A 9325-nucleotide genomic window follows, 5' to 3' on the forward strand; every position below is an offset into this window, starting at 1 on the left:
TGTCGTCGCTTGTGTTCGCTGGGCACACTTTGGGCAGATTGTTGCACAACTTCCGACACAATCCCCCTATCCTTATGTTCTAACTTGTGTTGCCTGTTTGTTTTGCAGGATAAGGACTCACTTCACCAGAATGAGCTAGCAGCTACCCCAAGCCCAAGCCCAAGAGCCACTAACCCATTTTGATATAAAATAATAATAATAATAATAATAATAATAATAATAATAATAATAATAATAATAATAATAATAATAATAATAATAATAATAAACCAAATCCAAAGCCCAAAAAAAACCATACCCCATAAGCCCAAGCCCGAAACCAAACCTAAAACCCATAACCCATAGCCCAACCAACTAAAAACCAAACCCATAGCCCACACCTTCACCTTCTTCCTCTTGGCTTAGCCCCGACACCCCCCCTCTTCACCGTCACCTTCGTCTTCACAGTCCCCTCCACAACCCACCGTTCCTCATCTACTTCTTCACATTATTCTTCTTTTTCAGTCCCTTCCCTCCATTTCGCCATGCCCGACTCCCCACACTCTTTCAAAAACTCCCCTCCCCATTCCTCACAGCTGCCGCAGCCCTAAACCACTCCGCCCATGAATGCCGACTCACCACCGGCCCATTCTGGTGACGCGCCCATCGCTACATTCAAGAAGAAAAAGGTGAAAAGCATAAAGCCGCACAAATCAACAAGCGGCGCTAAGCGGAAGCAACCGGAACCGGCCACACAACAACTCCCAGTCCCGGCCCCAATGCCTACTGCACTTGCTGTCCGCCGTGGAATCCCGAAATCGGCGGTCAAGTGCTCCGGTAAATCAAAAGGTAACTTCGCAATTCCTTCCTCTTTGCCTGCTGCTCGACATTGGGTGTTACCTACTGCCGAAATGAAAAGAAACAAGGCAAGAGTCGAAGCTCGAAAAATGGTTCAAACTCAGTATTTAGATGTGTCTACACTTAAATCCTTGAAGATATATGATGAAATGCAGACTCTGTTAGATGCTTTAGGTTGGGTGCGATTTGCACATAAACAGGAACTAGTTTACCCCATTCTAGTACAGGAATTTATGGCCTCCCTGTCCACTAGTGAGGATAAAAATGCCTTGGATAATGACTTGACAATCAATTTTAGATGCATTGGTCAAGTGTTACACTCATTTCATATAGGCATTTTAGGGTAGTTTTGCATCCATTTTGCCCTTATATTTTAGTATATTTTATGTTTTTAGCTTTATTTTAGCTTATTTGTTAACTTTAGATACTTTATATTTGATTTTTGTAATTTTGTTATTTTTGATAGGATTTTGTGGCAAATCGAAGACCAATGAGTGCATTAGGAAGTGATTTGAAGAAATTTGGAGTTCTTTAAGCACAGAGGAAAGTTGAAGAAATCAAGCCTTGAAAGAGCAAACCAGCCGAAATTTGCTTGAGACCTTGCTTAAGGTCATGCTCAGGGTAAAGCGGCAATGCTTAAGGTGCAACACAAGTCAAGCATGAGCAGAAAAGTCCATTTTACTATAAGTCTGCCGAGATTTGCTGAAGGTCTGCTTAACCTTAAGCAGACAGTGCGTCCAGAGGCTAAATTTGCTAAGAAGCCGCTTAGGGTTAAGCCGAACCCTAAGCAGAATGCCCAGAACGTGAAAGTGCTGCTGACTTGGATAATTTTACACCTCATTTCCTATCCACTCCTTGTCTTTTATTTACTTTTAGGGTAACTTTTAGAGACCATATAAATTCATCATTTTCCTTATTTTTGCCACAAGAGGAAGGGAGGAAAAACAAAAAGGAAAGAAAATTAAATAGAAAGAAGAGGAGGCGCCATTTTTCTCTGGGAAGAGGAGCTGCAGCACGCATTTGGAGCTCCAGAAACCAGAGACCTTGGTTCTTCCACCTGGGTTTTCCTATTTCAGTCCTTTTATCATGTTTTTCCTTATTCTTCCATCTATATTTCTTGTAAATACCATAATGAGTGAGTAATTTCCTTAGATTTCAGAGTTGGGAAATATGTTTTAGATTAATTAGTGGATTTGGATTGGGTATTTCCTTATTTTATATGAATATGAGTTTTGATTCCTTCCTTGTGTGCTTGATTTACTTGCCTAATGTTGGTACCCATTGGGTATTGTGTTAATCTTTGATTGAAGGACCGAAAGGTGAAAGTCATTGATAGTTAATCAAGGATTGGAACTTAAAATCACCTAGATTTAGAAATAAACTAGGACTTTAAGAGGAATTAATTATTGGTTACAAAACTTAATGGGTTTTAAAGTAATCAAATACATACGAAAGTAGGTTTGGTTATTTTAGAATACACTTTGATATGCTTGAAAAAGATATTAAAGGGATTTAGAATCAATTTCCTTCAAACTCTATTTTTCCCTAAAAATTGGAATGCCCAAGACAAATCCCAATTGATTTATGCATAAACACCCAACTCTGGGATCACTTTTACCATAATTAGACTTTCGTTTAAATTACCCATTGTCAACTTCAGTTTAATTGCAAACTAGAATTAGAATTTATTTGTTTACTCTTTACCCATTTCAACTAGATTAATCAATTTACCTTGCTCATTCACATTTACCATTTATTCATTAATCATTAGCCCAAATAATCGCTTCATTCATAATTTAGTAATCAAACAGCAAATCCTCGTGGGAACGATACTTGATTCATCACTTTATTACTTGAGACGACCCGTATACTTGCGGATTAGTCACATCAAGTTTTTGGCGCCGTTGCCGGGGATTTGATTTTTGTTTGATATTAAACGATTGTTTGTTTGGTTAATTTGGGCATTTTATTTTATTTTCTTTTTACCATTTTACTTTGAGAGTTTGTTTATTTTTGTTTTTCAGGTGCTTTATTTTATGAGAAGGTCAAAAAGTGAAGAAATCAATCTATTCTTTGACCCAGAAATAGAGAAGACAGCAAAGGCTTTAAGAGCAGAATCTAAAAGGAGAAAAGCTGAAATTAAAGCTCAACAACAACAAGAAAGAGCACAAGAGCAAGAGCAAGTACAAGAAGAAATGGCTGACAATAACAACAATAATAACAACCGCTCTGTGAAGGATCATGCCTATCCTAACATTGGAGATTTCATGCCAAGTATCACAAGACCAAGGGTAGAAGCTAATAATTTTGAATTGAAGCCTGCACTTTGTCAAATGGTACAACAAGCACAATTTGGAGGAAATCCAAGTGAAAGTCCACATGTGCATCTGGCACACTTTCTTGAGATCAGTGATATGTTGAAGATAAATGGAGTTTCTGATGATGCAATTCGACTCAGATTATTTCCTTTTTCTCCAAGGACTGAGCTAGAGAGTGGCTACATTCTTTGCCACCGGTTCTATCACAACATGGGATGAACTTTCTCAAGCATTTTTGGCTCAATATTTTCCACCAAGCAAGACAAATGAGAAATGAGCTGACTTCTTTTAAACCTAGAGATGATGAGAGCTTGTATGAAGCATGGGAGAGGTACAAAGATTTGCAAAGGAGATGTCCACATCATGGGATTCCTAAGTGGATGCTTGTTCAACACTTTTATAATGGAGTTTCACCAGCTATTAGGAGTACAATTGATGCATCTTCTGGAGGTGACCTTATGGAGAAATCTGAAGATGAAGCTTTTTCTGCTCTTGATAAAATTGCTTATAACAACTACCAATGGAGTTGTGAGAGGAATGAGATCAAGAAACCAGCTGGTATGTTTGAGCTTGACGCCATGAATATGATCAATGCTAAGTTTGATGCTTTGACAAAGAAGATGGACAAGTTAAGTATGAAAGTAGATTCTTCAACGGAGGTTCCGTAATACACTAGAAATTGAGCCGCAAATGTCAATTGTGCAGCAGATTTTTCTGCACTTAATCAAGATTTTTCAAGTGAGCAAGTGGATTATGTGGGGAACTACAATCAAAGATCGGTGGTAACCCATTTTCTCGCAACTTATGATCCAAAGATGGAGAAACCACCCAAATTTCTCTTGGGAGGTAGACAAGGGCAAAATCAGAATTTTCAAAGAACCTTCTGGATATCAACAACATCAGAATTTTCAGCAGAATAGAGGGCCTCCTCCTGGAATTTCTAAACCTCAAAATGCACCTGCTCCACCTCTACCACAACAAGCACAACTAGACAAGACAGCTAGATTGGAATCTATGATTGAAACTCTACTTGTGAGCCATCAAGGTCAACAAGAAATGATTTCTCAATTAGCATCTAAAGTGGATCAAATGGCAACACACAACAAGATATTAGAGAATCAAATAGCTCAACAAGCTAGCTCTTCAAGTAACAAAGCATTTGGGAAGCTTCCTAGCCAACCAGAAAATTCAAGGGAGCATTGCAAGGCTATTACATTGAGAAGTGGAAAAATATTGGAGAATGGGGATAAAAATATTGAAGGGAAAGTTGAAGAAAAGAAAAGCAGAGAAGGAGATGAACAAACTGAAGTTGAAGTTAGAATTGAAGCTGAGAAAGAAAATTCAGTGGAAGAAAAAGGAAGTAAGGAGAGGGAGAGCAAAGAAGAGGAGCCCAAATATGTTGCACCTAAAGCCTACATGCCACCTTTACCATTCCCACAAAGGTTTCAGAAAGCAAAATTGGATAAACAATTTGGGAAGTTTTTGGAGGTATTGAAGTCTTTGCATGTGACTATTCCTTTCACTGACGCCTTAGCACAAATGCCTTCATATGCCAAATTTTTGAAGGAGATTTTATCTAACAAGAAGAAATTGGAGGAATTTGAGACTGTAGCTCTCACGGAAGAAAGCAGTGCCATTTTGCAAAATAAGCTTCCACCCAAACTGAAAGATCCTGGGAGTTTCTCCATACCATGTCACATTGGGGATATTAGTATAGATAAGGCTTTATGCGATCTTGGAGCCAGTGTTAGTCTGATGCCATTGTCTATCTATGAGAAAATGAAGATTGGAGAAATGAAGCCTACTACCATATCACTGCAGTTAGCAGATAGATCTATTAAATTTCCAATTGGGATAGTTGAGAATGTTCCTCTGAAAGTTGGGAAATTTTTCATACCAGTGGATTTTGTGGTATTGGAGATGGAGGAGGATGTACACATTCCTATTATTCTTGGTAGACCTTTCCTTGCTACTGCTGGAGCTGTGATTGATGTAAAAAATGGGAGGCTTACATTAGAAGTTGGGGAAGAGAAAGTTGAATTTAATTTGTTTCAAGCAATGAAAAAGAAAGATGATTCAAACTCATGCTTGAGAGTAGATGTGATAGATGAAGAGGTTAGAGAAGTGCTTAAAAAGCAACATCCTAAAGACCCCTTAGAAGCTTGTTTGGTTCATAACATCAAAAAAGGGGATGAAATTGAGGAAGCTGCAGAATATGTTACAATTTTGGAAGGAAATCCACCATTGCCTATGGCTGATATTGAAAAGATTGGGGACTTGAAGCGAGAAACGACTTCATCATCAAAGTTTGAAAAAGGTGAAACACCTAAGGTAGAGTTGAAGCCTCTTCCAACAAATCTCAGGTATGCTTTTCTAGGGCAATATTCTACATATCCTGTGATTGTTAGTGCTAAATTGACTGATTGTGAGGTTGAGAAATTATTGAGAGTTCTTAGGAAGCATAGAAGGATAATTGGTTATACCATTGATGATATTAAAGGAATACATCCTTCTGTGTGCATGCATAGAATTTTGTTGGAAAATGACCATAAAGCCTCTCGAGAATCACAAAGGAGACTGAATCCGAACATGAAAGAGGTTGTGAAAAAGGAGATCTTGAAATTGCTTGATGCAGGTATCATTTACCCTGTTTCTGACAGTAATTGGGTAAGTCCAGTTCATGTTGTACCTAAGAAAGGGGGCATCACAGTAGTTAAAAATGAAAATGATGAACTAATACCTACAAGAATCAGAATCGATGGAGAATGTGTATAGATTATAGGAAATTGAATAAGGCAACTAGAAAGGACCATTTTCCATTACCATTTATAGATCAAATGCTTGAGAGACTAGCTCATCATTCTTATTTTTGCTACTTGATGGCTATTCGTGGTTCTTTCAGATCCCTATTCACCTGCATGATCGTGATAAAACTACCTTCACATGTCCTTATGGTACCTTTGCATATCGAAGGATGCCATTTGGACTATGTAATGCCCCCGATACATTTCAACGATGTATGATGTCCATATTTTCTGACATGATTGAGGGTATTATGGAAGTGTTCATGGATGATTTTTCTGTATGGTAAATCTTTTGATGAATGCTTATCTAACTTGTCTAAGGTTTTGCAGAGATGTGAAGAGTTCAATTTAGTTTTGAATTGGGAAAAGTGCCATTTTATGGTACAAGAAGGAATTGTTTTGGGACATCTTGTGTCAAACAGGTATTGAGGTGGATAAATCAAAGGTAGAAGTTATTGAGAAAATGCCACCCCAACATCCGTGAAGGGAGTGAGGAGTTTCTTGGGGCATCTTGGATTTTATAGGAGATTCATCAAGGATTTTTCTAAGATTTCTAAACCTCTTACCAATTTATTGAGTAAAGATGTGGAATTTAATTTTGATACTAATTGTATGAATGCTTTTGCAGGATAAAGGAAGCTTGGATATCTGCTCCTATTATGCAGCCACCCGATTGGTCATTACCTTTGAGTTAATGTGCGATGCTAGTGATTATGTCATTGGGGCTGTTTTGGGACAAAGGAAAGATAAGAAGGTGTATGCAATATACTATGCAAGTAGGACCTTAGATGATGCTCAAATAAATTACTCTACTACAGAGAAAGAGTTTTTGGCAAGAGTATTTGCATGAGACAAATTCAGTCCTATCTTGTGGGTCTAAGGTAATAGTGTACACGGATCATGCAGCTATCAAGTATCTCCTTCAGAAAAAAGAGGCTATACCTAGATTGATAAGGTGGGTGTTACTCCTTAAAGAGTTTGACTTGGAATTTAAAGATAAGAAAGGAGTAGAAAATGTGGTAGCGGATCACCTGCCTAGATTGAGGCAAGAACAAGGAGACAACTGGGAAAAGAGCCCCAATAGATGATTATTTTCCGATGAGCAATTGTTAGTAATCATGAATGCAAAAACCCCTTGGTATGCAGATTTTGTGAACTATCTAGTGTGTGGAATCCTTCCACTGATTTAACATGGCAAAGAAAAGAAGAAATTTCTCTTTGATGTGAAGGATTATGATTGGGAAGAACCATTTTTGTTCAATAAATGTGGAGATGGGCTGATTAGAAGATGTTTAGCTGATGAGGAGATAGGGAATGTTATCAAAGATTGACATTCTTAAATTTATGGTGGTCATATGAGTGTGACAAAGATCGCAGAAAAGTTCTTCAAGCAGGTTCTTTTGGCCACACATGTTTAAGGATGTGAGGAAGTTTGTAAATGCATGTGATAGGTGTCAAAGGATGGGTAATATCTCAAAGAGAGATGAAATGCCCTCCAAACTATATTGGAAGTGGAATTATTTGATGTGTGGGGCATTGATTTCATGGGACCCTTTCCATCATCCTTGGGACACAAATACATTTTAGTTGGAGTAGATTATGTGAGCAAATGGGTTGAAGCTATACCATCTCCAACTAATGATGTAAGAGTTGTGATTAAATTCCTTAAAAAGTTCATTTTTACAAGATTTGGAACTCCACGTGCCATTATAAGTGATGGAGGATCTCATTTTTGCAACCATCAATTTGAAAGATTATTGCAAAAATATGGTGTGAAACATAAGGTTGCAACACCCTACCATCCACAAACTAGTGGTCAAGTGGAGATTTCCAATAGAGAGCTGAAAAGAATTCTTGAGAAAACAGTGAATTGTTCGAGGAAAGATTGGTCACTAAAGTTAGATGATGCTCTTTAGGCCTATAGAATGTACCTTTAAAACCCCTATCTAACTACCCCATTTAGATTGGTTTATGGGAAGGCTTGTCATTTACCTTTGGAGTTGGAGCATAGAGCATATTGGGCCATAAGGACACCGAACTTTGACTTAAAAACCGCAGGAGAAAAAGAATGCTGCAACTAAATGAACTTGAGGAGCTTAGATTGGATGCTTATGAAAATGCCAAGCTTTACAAGGAAAGAACTAAGAGATGGCATGATAAGCATATTAGGAGGAAAGAATTTCAAGAAGGTGATGTTGTTCTCCTATACAATTCTAGGTTAAGGTTATTTCCAGGAAAATTGAAGTCAAGATGGTCAGGGCCCTACACTGTTATAAAAGTATACCCCTATGGAGCTGTTGAGATAAGCAATGAGACCTCAGGGACTTTCAAAGTTAATGGGCAGAGATTAAAACATTATATTGTTGGAGAACCCACGCAAAAGTTTGTAGAGGTTTCATGGCTTGGTTCTCCAGTTAGGGATACTTAGGAGAATTGGAGTGGAAGGTAAAGCTTAAGACCTTAAACAAGCGCTTCTTGGGAGGCAACCCAAGCGTATCCTTTTATAGTTCATTAATTTTCCATTTCATTTCACTTTCAGTTTTCACCCTCATTAATCTCAAAAGTGACATTTGTTTATCTTTTGTAGGTAATTCATGAAGATTGGGCAAGTTTACACTTGTTGCAAAAACAAAGAATTAAAGGGAAGCAAGTATAAGCAACATTCTGCACTTTATGCAAGACTGTGAACAAGAACACCTTTAAACTTGTGCTAAATTGCTCAAATTGCGCCTACTTGATAGCACATGTTTGATTTTGTGTTTTGTGTAAATTCTGTGAAATGCAACTTGAATGAGGATCAATTTTCATATTTAGGACAGATGAGATCAGAATAGAAGTGCAAAAATAGTGTTTGTTAAGTATTACCATTTAGTGTATATATAATTTTGTAGTCGATAGGAATTTGCATGCTTTTGTTGGAATTGTCGCTAATTTCGCAACTGCAGATTTTTGCTACTGCTCATGCTACTGCTCATGCCGCTAAAAAGGTCAATTTCTACATTTTTCTGAAATTCTTGGTTGATTGGAACTTGTCCAAATGTCTGAAAATATGCTTTTGGTGTAAGTTTAGGAAGGAGACCATTTCATTTAAATGTGCAAAAATGATAATCACAATTGGTGCCTAAAATGGACAATGATTGCAAAAGCTAAATGAACATGTGCTATGCTTAGTAAGTTCTGAGAGAGATGAACTGAAATCCCTAAATTTTATGGTGTTTGTGTGTATTTGGTAACTGCTGAGGGTTGCAATGGCATTCCATAACTTTTGGACTGATTTTGGTAAGCAAAACCACAATTTTGCCCAGAACCTGCCGAAACTTGCTGATGACATTGCTTGTCAAGCAAAGTCTTAAGCAACTTCTGCTG

The 9325-nt window shown here is 37.7% G+C and overlaps 1 non-coding gene across 1 annotated transcript; it reads right to left on the reverse strand.

Moving 5' to 3' along the window:
• Nucleotides 1-3419: 3419 nt before the first annotated feature.
• LOC131175071 (small nucleolar RNA R71) lies at nucleotides 3420-3525 on the reverse strand. The gene has a single exon (XR_009145231.1). It is a non-coding gene; the product is annotated as a small nucleolar RNA R71 (small nucleolar RNA).
• Nucleotides 3526-9325: the final 5800 nt, after the last annotated feature.

This window comes from Hevea brasiliensis, chromosome 16, assembly GCF_030052815.1.
Source record: "Hevea brasiliensis isolate MT/VB/25A 57/8 chromosome 16, ASM3005281v1, whole genome shotgun sequence".
Taxonomy (NCBI): Eukaryota; Viridiplantae; Streptophyta; class Magnoliopsida; order Malpighiales; family Euphorbiaceae; genus Hevea; species Hevea brasiliensis.